The 17,414-nt window shown below is 47.3% G+C and overlaps 2 non-coding genes across 2 annotated transcripts; both read left to right on the top strand.

The window, feature by feature from the left end:
• The first annotated feature begins 2,484 nt into the window (after positions 1 to 2,484).
• Trnan-guu (transfer RNA asparagine (anticodon GUU)) lies at positions 2,485 to 2,558 on the top strand. The gene has a single exon. It is a non-coding gene; the product is annotated as a tRNA-Asn (tRNA).
• Positions 2,559 to 3,458: 900 nt separating this feature from the next.
• Trnah-gug (transfer RNA histidin (anticodon GUG)) lies at positions 3,459 to 3,530 on the top strand. Its single transcript has one exon. It is a non-coding gene; the product is annotated as a tRNA-His (tRNA).
• Positions 3,531 to 17,414: the final 13,884 nt, after the last annotated feature.

The following is a 17,414-nucleotide window of genomic DNA, read 5'->3' as shown; positions in this document are numbered from 1 at the left end:
TGTGTGTGTGCGCGTGTGCGCGTGTGTGCGCTTACCTGCACACTGTGCATTCATCAAAAGGTCTGGGGCATGCTAAGTACTTTCTTCACCCTGTATCTTTCTCCGTCTTCTATTTGAGTAATGTCGCCCTCCTCTGTCTGGTGCTGGAATGTGGAGTTTCCTCCGTCAGCTCAAGCCCCAGGAGAAACAGTGTACGTACAGACTTCTGCTCTTGATGAAGGGCAACCCATGCTACTTTAAATATATATTCTGTTTTGGTTTTTGTTATTTGTTTTTTTAGAGACAGGGTTTCGGGGCTGGAGAGATGGCTTAGTGGTTAAGAGCATTGCCTACTCTTCCAAAGGTTCTGAGTTCAATTCCCAGCAACCACATGGTGGCTCACAATCATCTGGTGCCCTCTTCTGGCCTACAGACATACACACAGACAGAATATTGTATACATAATAAAGAAATAAATCAATATTTAGAGACAGGGTTTCTTTTTGTAGCCCTGACTGTCCTAGAACTCACTCTGTAGAGCAGGCTGGCCTTGAATTCAGAAATATACCTCTAGATCCAGAGTGCTGGGATTAAAGGCGTGCACCACCACCTCTCAGTTAAATAGAGCCATGAAGGGAACAAGCACATCGGGGTAGATGCATGGGACTGAGACATTGTATGGGGTGGTGGGGGATTCGGAGTGTCCTGTCAGAACAACAATAAATCATGTGGGTAATAATAAAAGATTTGTCAAAAGCTTCAGAAGAATACTTTCCAGCCCTCACAATGTTAGCAAAGGCATGACCAACTGTTTGTAGTTAAGGCTGAATATACCTAAGCCTGGGCATCCCAAGGGAGCACCATCACAACAGGAACAAACACTGACAGAAAGAGTGATGGCCCATGCCTGCACTCTAGCTAGAAGGGAGATGATTGGCTAGCGAGAGGAGAGGATTCTACCTTAGGGGTCACTGACATGCAGCAATAATTGGTGGCTCCTGCCCTGCAAGAGGTTGTGATGTAAAAGGTGAGAACCTCCTGCTTTGTCTGGGGGACGTTACTCTCCCTCTTTTTAGTGTCGCACAAGCAAAAGAAATCCAGTGACGGTGAAGGGCAGGGCTGGAACTGGAACCACTGTGGTCCCTCTGTGCTTCCCACGCAAAGGCTGAAGGAAAGAACAACACAACAGTTGAAGCCTTGACCATCCCTGGCTCTCTGCCACACACTCCATCAGAAATCCTCGACTCTGGGTCTGCTCTTTAGTAACTCAGAAAAGCAGAAGAGGACATCGCTTCCCAGGGCCTGTGCCATACCTCCCATCTACAGCCAGAGCCTACCTGCTTGTCATGGTCTGACCCGTGCCACTGTTGGCACCTGCAGACACCACTGCATGGGACCTTGCTCCTCCAGACCCTCCATCAATCCCCACAGTGTCCCTATCTGATACAAGTGGCTGTCCAGCTCCTTCCCACTTTTGTGGAGTCTCAGGATCTGACCCTGTCTCTTTGGCTCCTCTTATGTCCACTCTCATGTCCACTCCTCTTATGTCCACTCTGTTACCAAACTAGCCCCAGCTGGCCTGTGCCTCACATTCCCTTTACATTGGTCTTAGGAATGACATCTTTAAGAAATTATGTCCTGAATTAGTTAGAACATCCCTTCGGGTCTGGAGTTTTTGTCTTAAAGTCCAGGAGCAATTGTAGGAAACTATGTTTCAAATTTTGGTTTGAGACTCCAGAATTTCCTTAATTCGTTTCTGCACTTAACACGCACCAGACCCGGGCTCGGGACCAGCACACCCCTAGCTGAAAGACAGAAGCCGTTGCTAGGAAGCAATTCTTCTGGTTAATTCAAAACAAAATAAAACACGCCTCATGATTTTATTGTCTTCCTAACGTAAATTGGCTTCAAGCTGCAACAGCTCAGTTCAAAGAAACCATTCTCTCGGACATGGACTCCGCCAGGCTCAGCCTCCTCTGGTCTCCGCGATGCGAAGTCCCCAATCCCACCCCCAGACCACCCTCGCCACCGCCGGTACCTCTCCACTCCAGGTCAAGTTCGTCCATCTCCATCCCGTCTGGACTCCCTGAGCACTGGCACCGCACTCGCCGCCTTTCCCACACGTGTCCCGCTGAGGTTCCAGCACACACCTGGGGTGACTAATCTTCGCGCGTCCGTGCTCGGGGTCTGCAAAGGACCGGACCCTAAAGCGCACTTGGGTTCCTTCGCGGAGTCCTGATGGTCTCCGAGACCGCGAGTACGCCAGCGTGGAGTCCACGGAGGCCACGACCCCCGGGTGACGGCGGGGTCCCAGCGCCCCGGAGTCTCCGGGTTCATAACGTTCGCGCGAGTTTGGGAAGCGGCCGTGGGACACGCGGGGCGCCCGGCCAGTTTGCTTCAGGTCTCCTGTTCCGGATACTCGGCCGCGGCACGGTGAGTATCCCACGTGTGGGAGCCGCGGTGACGGTTGACTGACCAAGGCGACCGGTCAACGTACTGAGCACCGTCTCTGTGGCGCAATCGGTTAGCGCGTTCGGCTGTTAACCGAAAGGTTGGTGGTTCAAGCCCACCCAGGGACGATGGCTTTTAGCCGACAACATGCATCCTCTTACATCCTTCTTACAAACTCGCGAAGGGCACGAAAAGCCCTACATCACGTGTCTACTAAGCACTGTTTATGGCCGGGCCTCTGGTAGTGAAAACAAAAGAGTCAGTTTTTATTTTGGCGGAAAGGGGGACACCTGTCTACAACCCTCTCCTGCTGTCTTTGGTTTATGGGGATGGCTAGAGTGGGAATCCTTTCTTAATAAAGGAAAATTATGGACAAGTCACCAAAGCACAGGAAACCAGACCAGATTTTAATAAAACAGGTAAACTACTATACACCACTGGCTAAAGATACGCTTATGACAAGAGCGACCGCAACGTAATTCGTAATCACAAAATCCTAGAACCGATTTGGAAACACACACACACACACACAAACACACACACACACACACACACACACACACACATCACAAAAATGGGCAGGCCGGGTCGTGTTTGGTAAGGAGTCTAGGGACTGGCAGGAAAGGTTTTGGCCTCTGCAGGTGAGCAGCATCTACGGAGGCTCTGGACCGCTAGGTGGTTTGCTCCCCAGCTCTTCCGAAGAACCCCCAGAGCAGTGCGTGCCCTCCCCAGGGGCCCCAGACACCGCGGAGAGGAGGGTGATGGGGGGAGGGCTATCAGGTGCTGGAGGGAAATACTGCACCTGCAAGAGTGGCATCGACCCACCGACTTCACCGTTAGCGACGGCCCTCACCACCCAACCGAGGCACGGGCGCCTGCACCCTGTGCCGCTCCAAACCTCACTGGCATTGGGAAAAAAACACTTCTGCAGGACAGGCCGGTTGAGGGAAGCCTCGGAAACCTGTCCGCGCCGGGCTGAGCTTGACTGAGGCTCAAGCGAGCACCTACCACAGTCAGGCGCGTGGCTGGCCGTGATCGTATAGTGGTTAGTACTCTGCGTTGTGGCCGCAGCAACCTCGGTTCGAATCCGAGTCACGGCAATTGTTGTTCTGTCTGGTGTGCTGCTCTCTTGCCCCCATGCACCCAACCCAGTCTCCCTAGTTCAGAACACTATTATTACAGTTTGCCGATTCACGCTGTCTCGGGTGGACTCACAAAATCACCTTCACTGTCAGTCACCCTAGGCCCAGGACATAGTAAGCACCATCTTTGAGCAACACCACTACCTCTAGTTTTGGTCCTGTCAGCATGATGCAGGGTCTGAATGTTCCTATCTGGTATTAGTCTTAGTAATAACACATTAGTGGGAAATCTTGTTTTCTATGTCCTGCCCTCCCTTTATGTGTCCTCCCCCATTCCTAGTGATGGCTCCTAGTAATGGAGTCTCAACTGGCCATCTCTTTCACCAGGCAAGGATTCCAGTGGTAGGACTGGGTTGCATTCAATTCAGTTGTTGGTCAAGGGTGCCCCATGGAAATCTCCAAACCACCCAGGCTGCTGCTAAGACACAGGGCTGCTCTCCAGAAATTGCCAACAGGTCCCATTGCTGAGGTAACATCCACACATGACATGGGGATCATCTGGGTCATACAGGAAGCCTGCATCCCTACCTTCTAGTCTCTTGGGTAAGGGAGGGTACCCTACGGGCTATCGAAAGAGAAAAGCAGACGCCAACCAACCCAGTCACAAAACCCTTCACCTACAAAATGTCCTGCCTAGAAAATATGAAGGACAATGGTGGCCCAGAACTTGTGGGAATAGCAAACCAGTGTCTGAATTGACTTAAGGCCCACTCCACAAGAAGGAACTCACACCCAACAAACGCCTGGGTAACCAAGAACCAGAGTAGATAGGTAGATAGTAGATAGCCCAGTAGTAGTCATCGCAGAGACAGAGACCAAGGGAAAACCATACATTACTGGTCTCTGGGTTTCAACTATTGGGCTACCAACTATCTGTCTATCTATCTATCTATCTATCTATCTATCTATCTATCTATCGTCTGTCTATCTACCCTATCTCTCCTTGTTTATAGTCTTGCACAGAAACACTCTCCACAGGAGGTATGTGGCCCCGATACAGGCTCCTTTTACTCCAGTTAGTCATAAGGCTCCTCATAATATTGCTTACTTAGACTATCAAGAAGGGTTCCTTACACCACCTCTTTACCCACAATACAGTATTCTCAAATTCTGCCTTTGATTAGACAGTCCTAACCTGTATTGTCAACCTAGATGAGAGATGAAGAAATCCATTCCAATCAGACAGTCAGCGATGCTGGGGCTGGGTCCGGAACCAATGTGAGCCCTGCATGGATGTGTGGCAGCCTAAGACAATTAGCATGCCTGCTTCATGTGCCTGTCCCTACAGGTCTCAAGAAACTTCTGTCTTTGGTTGGGGGTGATCCAATCTACTGATAGAACACATATGACTGGGAGGACAAAGTCAAGTGCAGGGACTGGAGAGATGGCTCATGCATTAAGAGCTCTTTTGGCTGTCTCGGAAACACATGACAGCAAACAAACCTCTTTAATGTGCTTTCCAGGTGGAATCCACTGCCCTCATCTGGACACTGTGGGAATTGTATGTATGTGGTGGCAAAACACCCACAAGTAGAAATAAAAGCACCACAAAATGACCCAACATGTCTTGGAGGACATTATTTCTGCTGTGCAGTTATAACTTCTGCATATCACTCATATTTCAAGAAGAACAGAGGCAGATTGCTTTGCATTTCCTGATTTCTTTTGTACATTCCTTTGTTGAATGTTTTCATTTCCTGAGAGGCCAGAAACAATGTAGTTGTGTGATGTCAGACTCTCTTCTGTATGCTGTGAATATGTTTTACTACTATTGGTTAATAAGGAGGCTGATTTTGCCAAGAGTCAGGCAGAATATAGCTACACAAATCCTAACAGAGAAACAGAGAGAAGGAAGGCAGAGTCCAGGAGATGTCATGAAGCCAGCGGAGGAGTGGGATGCCAGAGAATTAGAGATAAATCATAGCCATGTGGCAATACACAGCTTATAGAAATGGGTTAATTTAAAGTAAGAACTAGCTATTAATAAGCCTGAGTTATTAGCCAAACAATTATAATTAATATTAGGCCTCAGAGTAATTACTAAACAGTCATGGGACAGGGCAGAACACAGAAAAGCTTCCGGCTACAGTTAGTTGTGTTTCCCTTCAGTTTGCTCTGCGTGATGATGTCATGAACATGTTGTACAGTGTGTGTACCACATTCTACTGAAGCTAAATATATGAGCTCAGGGATGCAATATGTCTAGATTCTCTGTAGACTAGTGGGCACACATGGAGCAGGCCATGCCATCTGTATCCATATCCGAGGTGCCATTTGCCTGTGCAGGCCATGACTGGAAAATCATTGTGCAGCCCAAGCTACCTGGAACTTGCAGTTACAGATCCACGCCTGTGAGTTGTGGGTTTACAGGAGTGTGACAGCTCATCTGACTAAAGAAGAGTCTTAAGAGTGAAATGTTGGAAATAGCTTTTTACTCATAAAACATTCATTTTATTCAATGGGGGCTTCAAAATAGCAGTCATTACAGATGGTGTATGGCCTTAGCAAACTATTAAAACAATGGAAATTATAAAAGAAATAACAAAAACTTACACTAAAATGAAGAAAACCAAAAAACTAATGCACAGATATCCCAAGATATAAATGAAACCAAACCAAACAATCTAAAACATAACAAAAACAACCAACCAAATAAAATTAAGCGAATTTCCCACTTTCCCTTGGAATATTAAGAAAAAGCAAATCAATAACATAAGACACGAGGAAGTGGATTAGTCTCTGTAGTGAATTATCATCACCAACACTTGTGTGTGATATGGGGTCAGTGTCAGCTCTGCACTAGAGAGAGAATCCTGGGCTTTAGGGTGTGGTCTGTCTGGATAGCAGTGTGACAGAGTCTTCCTTGTCAGATTCCACATCACATATGCAGTCAGCTTGCCAAAGCCTTGACAGTAGCTGACAGAATGACTCTTGTTCACCCAAGTATCTCCCTCCATGTTGTTTTGCCAACACTGGGGCCACTTGGTGATGTATGTTCAGCTTCTGAGTAATTTGTGGGGTGTCGTCTGAATCTCAAGCTTATTTCTGATGCAGTCTTTTCTCTGGAAATTGTGAGCCAACAGAGGTGGATCAGATTGTGGCTGGATCCTCTGATGATTGGTTGATATTTGCCTCAATGTTGTGCTCACAGCAGAAAGGGACATGGCTTTTTCAGAGGAGGCCTGGATCCTGGAGTGTAGAATGTCATGCCTTCAAGGTGTCTCTGGTTTCCTTTGGGCTTCTCAGTTCTCTTACGAGGTGCTGTCAGAGAAGAAATAGAAATCAGACATAGAAAGAGTCTCTCTGGGGCACTGGCAAGAACAAAATTGGGGCTATTCATCCCCAATAGTAAAGAAAAGTCAAGGAAGAAAACCCACACCGTGAACCCCTGGTTGGTGGGAATGGGGCTCAATGGTGGCTCACTTGCCTGGCACATAGCGCTCCTGCTGCAGAAGCTCCATCTGCAGGAGGCTCTCCTCCTGGGCTGTGGTCTGTTCCAGTTCATGCTGGAGATGTTCAAGCCTAGAAGAGGAAGGCAGCTGGAACACAGGCCTGGTGGGGCCCTGCCATGTCAGCTTTTGAGCCCCCACCAGCTAGAAATTCCATTGCCTTTTAGCTGAGCTCAATGACTGCTTCCTCAAGGGAAAAGGGTCAGAGGCCCCTGGACTGGATTTTTTCCTCAACGTTTAAAAACTGCTATAAGTTGAACTGGAAAATACACTGTTAACAACATATTTTTCCAACAGTCCAAAAACTTTATTTTGGAGGAGTATCAATGTCTGAGTCAGATATTCCTGGCCTTGATTGAATACCAGGTGAAATGTGAGCAACCTGTAAAACTCTATGTCTGCCCTCTAGTGGAGCCCACACAACACTGCAGAGAAGGCTCTGATTATTCCTACAGCCCAGAACCTGCATGGGCTAATTTGTCAACTCCTAATCTGTTTATGGCAGAGTAAATCTTCTCACAGGAAACTGACGAACCCTGCAGAGAGCCTGCATCCAGCAGGAGTGTGCTGCGTTCAAATCAGTCAAAGACTAGAAACTTCTCTCTAATGTGATGTTTCTGAAGGAAAATAAAGTGGCAGAGGACACACTGTCCTTCACAATTTACCTGCCGCTTCTCACAGAAGAAGAAGGGGACACAAACCCCAGAAGACCAAAACCAAACATATTGTTTTCTGGAAAAAAGTTCCCGGTGATTAGCCAACTTGATACTCTGAGATATTTTTTCCCTGAATGTGGATGGGAGCCTTGCCAAATAGACCAAAACCCAGACAGGTCAGAGACCCCAAAACAGAGAATCCACTAGACCACAACTGCTTCTGTCAGTCCGTGTTCCTACCTCGTCTGGGACTCAGTGAAGTGATGCTGCAGCTTTCCTGCCAAGTCCCTTTGCTGGGTAACCAGTTCCTTCTGCTTCAGCAGGAATTGAAGGTGTTCCTCCAGTCTTTGGTGTTCCTATTCATTAGAGGATTGTGTTCTTAGGGCAGGGTCATCTGTGCACACGTACACATGTGTGCATGCATGTTAACAAACACAAACACACTTACACAGTCCTGATCATCACAAGTACATGGATGCTCACATACAAGCACACTGCATTGCATCCACATGTGTAGTTCCTAGCTAACAATATGGAAGAAGAGATCACCTGGGATCCTATGAAGAAGAGAGTTAACTTTCATTAGCCCACACCCTCTCTCCCCGTATTATAAACCAGGTTCAGGGATGTGTTGATATGATGAGGAATGTGTACTTTGTCTCTGTTTTGATAATTTTCATTATATGTCTACTTTATATGTGTGGGTGTTTTGCCTGCCTGTGTGTCTATGCACCACATGTACGCCAGGTCCCTGGGAGAAGAACACAGTGGGCAGAGCAGTCAATGTAGTGCTTGCCTTGTGCACCCAGGCCACAAATGGTGGATGCCAGGGTTCCTTGATCAGTTATCTAAGCTTGCATACAAGTTTTCCAGTCTGTTCATTAAAGTCTTAGTTCCGTGGTCCAGGACCATTGCCTCATGGTGGACCAGCCCCTTCCTCTCACTCCGTGCTTTCCCGTGGCTCCAAGAAGGGCAGCTTCCTCCAACAAGAACTCACTAAACCACAGGTTACCTCATTTTCTGCTCAAGGAGTTCGAGCAATAAGCTCAGAAAGCCTGAAAATCTCTACAAGCAGGAGTCAAAATAAACCTTTCCGTCCAGTAAGATGATTGTGTCAGGGATTTCTCTAAGTAAGAGAAGGCTGACTGACTCCTGGTCAAATAGCACATCTATTACTTCATACTTAACAATATTCCATGGAAGGACTTGACTTCATTGAATTTTTACTCATCAATGTTGGGCATTTGAATATTTTCTGGATTGGGTTGCTCTGAGGAATGCTTCTATAACCCATGTGTCCCCTAGATTCTCTGTGGACCCTTAATTCTCATTTTGAGATTACTGGATCATTTGGAGACTGCAATTCAAGTTTCTGAAAAATTATACATAGCTTCTAACAGGGCTACATAATTTTCCTTCCTAGCAATATCTGAGGATCCTCATTTCTCCCAACCCCCATCAGGCCAACTTTAACTCAGTGTAAAGAAGCTTGGAATGAAAGCAGCTTCTGAGCGCTGCAGACACAACATGCAGTGAGTGCTCTAGACGATGATGAGCCTGAGTGGGCTGCACTAAGACAGCCTGTTCTCACAGCTCAGCATGGCCATGGGACTTCTGCTGGGGGAGACACCTCTGCAGTTCAGCATCTCTTTAATGACAAAATCCACGCCAAGATCCAGAAACAAAGTGAACCAACTCAAGATTGGACAAAGGTGAAAGGAAAATGGCAGCAGGCAATGATGAGGAGAACAAAACAGGATGCAGAAGTCATTATGGGCAGTCACCTTTCACCCAGAGCACAGAAGGACACACATGCTCACCCCGGCTTTCCTGCTCTCAGGCACCTTGATTCGCCTCAGCAGCCTCTTTCTCACCTCCATGCCCTGCATTACCTTGGTTTTCTGCAAAGGATTTCTTTGCAGATGAATATTTATGTATCTACAAACACCTGACAACCTTTTAGCTGCATGAGTTTTGTGGTCCTTTGTTCTACTTATCTGGGTGGACATGCCAAAGATGGTAGCTCCATGTGCTCTGTGACTGATGCAAACTGATGCTGACCACAGCAGGAACAGTACTTTCTATTAACACTGGTCTCCATCATCCTTAAAGATGTCCATCACAGCCGGGCGGTGGTGGCGCACGCCTTTAATCCCAGCACTCGGGAGGCAGAGGCAGGCGGATCTCTGTGAGTTCGAGACCAGCCTGGTCTACAGAGCTAGTTCCAGGACAGGCTCCAAAGCCACAGAGAAACCCTGTCTCGAAAACCCAAAAAAAAAAAAAAAAAAAAAAAAAAAAAAAAAAAAAAAAAAGATGTCCATCACTCCATAAGTGAACATACATATATTGTCTCAAACACATATTCTTAAACCCACAAACATACATAAAAGCACAACACGAACACACACACACACACACACACACACACACACACACACACACCCTATCTGTACCCAGAAAAGCAAAGGAGACTACAGTTTTGCAGCACCTTTCCTGCTGCAGGGAGACAGCGGTCCTCAGTGCTGTCTCTCATTGCTCTTAGACTCAGTCAGGCTTCTGCCTTAGTCTGAACTTCTTTCCCCTTCCAGGAAAGTCCTTCATCTCAAGACTCACTGATCATACAGGTGTGAAAACCTCTGCACACCTGAGCTTGACCACACAAGACCAAGTCCCAAAGGAAGACACTGCACATGAAGCCTCCTGATAGCTCTAAGCTGACCCATTCTAGTCTCCTAAGGAACCTTACCCAGGCTACTCCAGAGAAGACCTTGATAGCACCAGAGAATGAGACTGACCCGTGGTCATGACCCAACAACTTTGGACCATAACACGGGGCATATAATATGAAAATAGCCCCAGATCAGTCAGTAGGAACCCAGTGAAGTCAGCACAGTGTTGGTCTGAAATGCAGCTCTCTGAACAACTATGAGGGATCTGTACTAAGACATAAGCATGCGCATGATAGAGTGAGCATCACATGTCAGCAGAGAGACTGACTGCAGGTTCCTTGTTGTGAAGCCAATGAGACAAACCAGACATTTCGTGGGAGGTTGCCTCAGTTCGGTGAAAGGAAAGATCTACTTTTTATTTTCAAAATAGCTCTGGGGTTTGAATTTTCTATTACAAAACACATTAATCCCAAAATAGTTCTTTGTCTTCCTTATAAAACAAAGCAGTTAGCAATAAGATGAGACAGAAAAAGATAGGAATCTCTGCCTGTGAGGAGACAGGAGATCCAAAGAGCTCTGGCCTGGTAGCTTAAGCAGAACAAAAATATTATGTTCTAGCAAAGAAATGATCCCCAGGTCCTTGTACTCATTCACTCACTCACTCACTCACTCACTCACTCACTCACTCACTCACTCAAAGCTCTGTGATTCTCCCTATGTGACTCCCAGGATAAACCCCTTCCTACCATACTGACATGTAGGTGTGTGATATGTGATTTACAAATCTCCCTCAAAGAACTGCAGCTTCTACCAGAGCGGGATGGTTTGTTTTCCAGTCAGGTTGTGTCTTCCCAGAGGTTACTCCCCAGAAAGACTTGTGAAGGATCCCAAAAATGAACTTTTAGATGGAATGGAGGTGGTCAGCTGGGTAACTGAGGGGATGGTTACATGACAGTATACATATATGTGTGTGTGTTAGATAGGTTAGCAGCTTGCTCCTGCTGCCTCAGCTTACCTGCTGCTGCTTTGTAAAGAGGTCACAGATCTTCTCAAGGGCCTCCTCACAGAGCCTCTTTGTCTCCTCACAGGACTCTTGCAGGAGGATCTGCTCCTGCTGCAGCTTTCTGTTGTCCTCTCTCAATATGCCCACTTTTTCCTTCATCTGTGTCTTTTCCCTCAGAAGCCGGCTGTGGAGGGTGCTTAACCATCACAGAAAATGATGAGCTCCAGTCCACCTCCATCTGCCACTCCTACCTACTAATACCACCTTCCCTGCAAGGTCCCATGTCCTCAGCCAGCCCCAGTCTACAGCCCACATTAGCCATGTCAGTATCACCCAGGTGATGTACCTCTGAGAGCAGGATTCTGCACCCCAACACACACCGGTCCTACACTGATCATGGTTTTGGGAGAACATTATCAGGTATAGAGCCAACCTTCTGAGGGAGGACAGAGGACCCAAGAGGAATACATTCCACATCTGTGTCCCGTATCAACAGGCTCTTTAAGCCCCTGTTAAAGTCCCAGACACCATTCATGGTACAAACCATGTTTTCTATCTAGAGACAGGACAATGTTGGGAGGGGCTCTCAAACTCCTTGCACTTGGGAGAAATCAGTATTGGAGGACAAGCTAGAAGCACAGCCCTCACTCTGGTTCAAAGGGAAATAAGTGCGGCAGCTGTCCTTCCAAACTGCGGGGTCGCATCCAATCAGACACTCACCTGTATGAGTTTGTCTTCTCAGTCAACTCCTTGCACTTGGAAGAGTCCCCACTAATTTCCTTGGGGAAATTCTCCAACTCTGACGTCTCCTTTTGATGATCTATTTTCAGCTCCTCAAGCTCAGCATTCAGCCTGTGGTAGAACATGGGCCCAGGAACAAAGAACCCCATGAACACAGTCATCAGACCCCATGAACACATGAATTACGGCTGTGTCTGGATTATCCTAGTACACTGGCTGTCACATCCTGAATCCTAGGTACTAGGACCTGTTGATGTTATTAGACTTGCTAAGCTGCCTCACGGCCAGAAAGGCAGAGCATCAGGATGGAGACAGACAGGGATACATGAGCTTCCTCATAGGCCTGGAGGAACAAACTAGCTCTTTTTAAGATGTCCCAGGATTCTGTGCTATGGGTCTGGGCCTACCTGAACCCTGTGATGTCATGTCTCCTGTCTTCAGGAAAAAAATGTATATTTTGTGTTCCTTTTATCAAAAGGATACTCAGAACTCATAATCAGTATTTCCATTGAGGAGACCGTACAGTACAATGACTTTATAAACTCTCCAGGGAATTCCATTCAGTCACCAAGGCGAGCACAAAGAATGGGGGCAGGGATGCTCAAAGTGGGACTCCAGGGCCTGAGCACTTATATCACCTGAGACTCTGAGACAGACAAATCCTCAGCCCTGCTACCAATCTCTGACTCACAGGGTCTGGATAACACACACACACACACACACACACACACACACACACACACACACACTGTAGGGGAACCCCTCAGAGACAGTACAGAACACACCAGACACCACAGCACAAAGGAGATTTATTGACTCAGAAGAGCAATCATGGAAAAGGTACGCTGCCTCTGAATCAGGCAAGAATTGAGAGCAAACAACCGGTGTTTTTTCTCAGCAGTGGGTTTTTAAGAAGATAAGGGGAAGTCTATGCTAGGATGAGTTGATGAGACCTGATTGGACAGCTTAGCCAGAATAGCCAAATAGTGAATTTTGATTGCTGGACCTTGGTGTTTGGCTTCAGGAATGAGTCAGTGGCCAAATAATGGTATGAACCTTGAGGACAAATTTTAGAAATTCGATTTAACGTTATATCAAGTGAGAGGGAAGTGAAAAGGTCAAAATCTGCCACTGCCATATTGGCAATGTTTGGGCCTGTTAGCTCTTCACACACATAAACCCATACACAAGTAGGATGCCAGAGACATGCAGGTAGGTGGCATTATCTCAGAGTATAAGGAACAAGAGCAGAGAGATGCCAGGATGAGCTCTAGGCCTTCTAGTCACACACTGAGATAAACCAAGTGGGACCAGGCCATGCTCCCAGAGCAACCAGCTAGAAATCCCCCAGTCAAATACAAAGACTCCCATGAACTCAGCACCCAGCATATCTCACCACCTGTCAAGGCCTCTTTGAAATGCGTGTTGTGAGCTCACACACTGCTGCCTCATACATAGAATGTGACTCAGGACACAGGCTCTGCTTTTCATTTGGAGGAAGCAGAACAGCCTGTGTCCCCATCTCACTCCTACCCCGGCTTCAGTTCTGCCTCTCAGATGCACTCGGGAAAAGCACTTTGGGCAGGAGGACACCTTGGAGGTGCAGCCTCAAGTGCCATGAGGAATGCTGGGGTTACACAGGAGGGTCAAGACATCACCAGAGAACTGGACATAATGACTACCTGTTGTTCACATCATTGTTGGTATAGTTGGCCAGGCTTGCACGAAGTTCATTCCTCTCATTGGTCATCATCTGGAGCTGAAGGGTCAGTTCATCGACCTTGTTCATCTGCTGCTCCTGCTCAGTGAGGGAGGCTGAGGTCCGTGCCTCTCCAGTACTCCCTGTAGGTAGATAAACATCAGTGAATTTGTACAGTTAGATGGTACGGGGCCATGAGAGACCATGTTGAGTCCCCAGAAGAGGCCTGAGGAAGAGGGAATGCATGAACCCACTGAAGACCTCACAGAGCAGAACAACTATCCTCAAGTTGGGACCCTCACCATTGCTCAATATGTCCATCAGTGTTGGGAAATATTATTTTCGGGTGTATAACTTTTCTTCTTCTTTGTTTTTTTTTTCCGAGACAGGGTTTCTCTGTGGTTTTGGAGCCTGTCCTGGAACTAGCTCTTGTATACCAGGCTGGTCTCGAACTCACAGAGATCTGCCTGCCTCTGTCTCCTGAGTGCTGGGATTAAAGGCGTGCACCACCACCGCCCGGCTGTATAACTTTTCTTATACTGCATTTGTTTAACTCTGTGAAGCTGTGTTACTGTGCTTTTCTAAAACACCTGATGGTCCTAATAAAGAGATGGACAGCCAATAGTGAGATAGGAGCAGGGATAGGTGGAACTAGCAGGCAGAGAGTGTAAATAGAAGGTGAACTCTGAGAGGAGAATAAGCAGGACCCCAAGAACAAGAGAGGAGGACTCCAGGGGTCACACACCAGCTCACTCAGCAGCCATGGAGTAAGAGTGCAAGTAAGAGTTACAGAAGAGAAAGATCAAAGCCCAGAGGCCAAAGGTAGTCTGGGTAATTTAAGTCAAGAAGGGGGCTGGAGAGATGGCTCAGTGGTTAAGAGCATTTCCTGCTCTTCCAAAGGTCCTGAGTTCAATTCCCACCAGCAACCACATGGTGGCTCACATGGTGGCTCACAACCATCTGTAAAAAGGTCTGGCGCCCTCTTCTGGCCTTCAAGCATACAGACAGAATATTATATATATAATAAATAAATAATTAAATAAGTAAGTTTAAAAAAAAATTTAAGTCAAGAAGAGCTGACAAGAAACACGCCAAGCTAAGGGCAGGCATTCATAAGAAAGAAGAAGCCTCTGTGTGTGATTTATTTGGGAGCTTGTCTGGGGGACGTGACTCTCCCTCTTTTTAGTGACACACAAACAAAAGAAATCCAGTGACGGTGAAGGGCAGGGCTGGAACTGGAACCACTGTGGTCCCTCTGTGCTTCCCACGCAGAGGCCGAGGGAAAGCAGAGGGCCCTCAGCACAGCAGTTGAAGCCTTGACCATCCCTGGCTCTGCCACACACACCATCAGAAATCCTCGACTCTGGGTCTGCTCTTTAGTAACTCAGAAAAGCAGAAGAGGACATCGCTTCCCAGGAACTCCCACCTCCTGAGTCCACTCCTGAAAGGATCAACTGAAGCCTTCATCCTTCAGGAATCTCTATCCCCTGCCCAGGACTCACTGCGCTTTCTCCAGAACCATTTATTTCTTGATGTGTGACTCGGAGACTGAAGGCCATCTTCCCCGTGCCTCTCTCTGGCCTCCCTGCGCTCTCCATCCTGTCTCCCAAGCAGCCTGTTCAGTCGTGTCAGCATGGCTGTGGGTGAACCACACAGGCACTGAACGAATGCCTCAAGGGCAGTTGGCGTTGCCACAACACAGGTGACATCACAGAATTCCAGGCTCTCCAGGATACAGTAGAATGTCCAGGTGGGGGACTGCTGATGTCATATGATACAGCTCTTAACCCCTGCTAGCTACTTCACCCAAAAGTGACCTGAAACTAAGGTGCCATTTCCAAGAGCCTCTCTGGGGTCACCGGGGAAGCCTTTAGGCACATTGTCTTTCTAAAGCCAGACATCTAGCCCTCTGCTTCTCAGGTGTTATGTGAGAAACTGAACGATCACTTCCCAACCATTGCCCAGGGATGGCTTTTCCCTCCTTAAGATCCATACTCAAGTAACGTGGGAAACAAAGGATGCTTAGAAATGAGGTCAGGATAAAGGGAGTAGAACAGCTGAGATCTCTGAAATGAACAAGCACTGGTGCAGATCCTCAGACTTTTAGAGACTGCAGGGTTCAAAACAAAGAGAAGACACATAGGAAGTGATGAAAATTTCACTCAGAATGTCACTAGAGCTCACTCTGTTATGCCCAAATCCGAGAGTCCCCCCGAAAGCCAACGAAGGAGACCGAGTCCCGTATGTAAAAGCAAAAGGCCTTTATTTTAATCAAGTTTGCAAACTCGGTCTCTCTGCATGTCCAACATATTGGAATATCTGGAGAGCCCCGAGCTCAATTAGAATTGGGTTTTTATAGTATACTGTAAAGGTGGGGGTGAGGGGTCTCTGAGGTTCAGGACCCCTCATTGGCTGACATTTATCTAGGGGTGTCCTGGGGAAGTGCTGGCAGGTGTTTCCTATCTACAGTGCTTGGAATGCCAGGAATTTCCTTTGAATGGTCTGCTCTTGGGTAGGGGTCAGGTAATCTCGGCCTGCTAGGCATTGTCTCAGGGTAAACTATTAAGACTCCAGACTCCATTTAAATTCATCGATGGCCAGAGTCCCAGGTGATAATGGTTGGAGGAAGTAAAGAACTTCCTTTCTGCCCAGACTTAGATTATCATGGCTGGATCTCACAACTCAAGCTATGAGGTTGGTAGTGAAGATGTGACTAGCTCTTGACAGGTCTACCTGGATCGACTGAGCCCAGGTGAGCTTCAGATACGGAAAGCAAACAGTCGTAGAAAGAGTATGATGACCCCAACCTTGAATCAATAGACTGAGGAGAGAGTAGTGGTACCCAGAGGTCAGTGTGCACCATCTAGAGGAGTCGTTAGCTATGCAGATGCAAGCACACACACACACACACACACACACACACACTCACACACATACATACAATTACAATTATGGTGCAAAACATGCTGTAGATCACTGCTATGCTGTGTCAACCAGCAAACAAAAGCCAAGTTCCTTGGTCTGGAGCCACCTGTTCCAATTCCCATGCTCTTCAAAAGGTGGCGCTGCTAGCTTTGAGTGAGCATGGGAAGGGCAGGGAAGGGGAGAGACTCAGAGTTGTTGCACCATACAAGTGTTTTATAGCCATCACCAACTTTCTAAGTATCCTGACCGTCCTTGTAAGGGAAGCCAATCCGTGGTCAGCCTGAATTGCTTGTTCTCCAGATCTCTGGGCGTTCTCCACCAAAATATGGTCTTGCATCTTAGGATTGATGAGTCTGTCAAGTGATCTGTGTTATTTCAGGTGGTGAAGCTCTAATTAATAAATGTCTACCTTCCTGGGCACCTAGAAGTGGGTGTTGGGTTGTTATAAGTGGCTACAATCCACATCACTTAAAGCAGCAGGGATGGAATTTCTGGTTCTGGTGACCCAAAGTCCCAAATCCTGGAGACTGCTTTCTTTAGAGGGTCCAAGTAGAGGCTCCTTCCTGCCTCTTCCAGGATCTGGGACGTGGATGGCCTGAGTCTCAGGTCACATCCCACCAGTCTCCATCTCTGCCTTCCTCTGAATTTGTGTGTTCTTTATTATGTCTTCGTTTGAGACTTGGTCTTGATGAGTAGCCCT

Source organism: Microtus pennsylvanicus, chromosome 7 (genome assembly GCF_037038515.1).
Source record: "Microtus pennsylvanicus isolate mMicPen1 chromosome 7, mMicPen1.hap1, whole genome shotgun sequence".
NCBI classification, from domain to species: domain Eukaryota; kingdom Metazoa; phylum Chordata; class Mammalia; order Rodentia; family Cricetidae; genus Microtus; species Microtus pennsylvanicus.
This window is presented reverse-complemented; position numbering and strand designations above follow the sequence as displayed.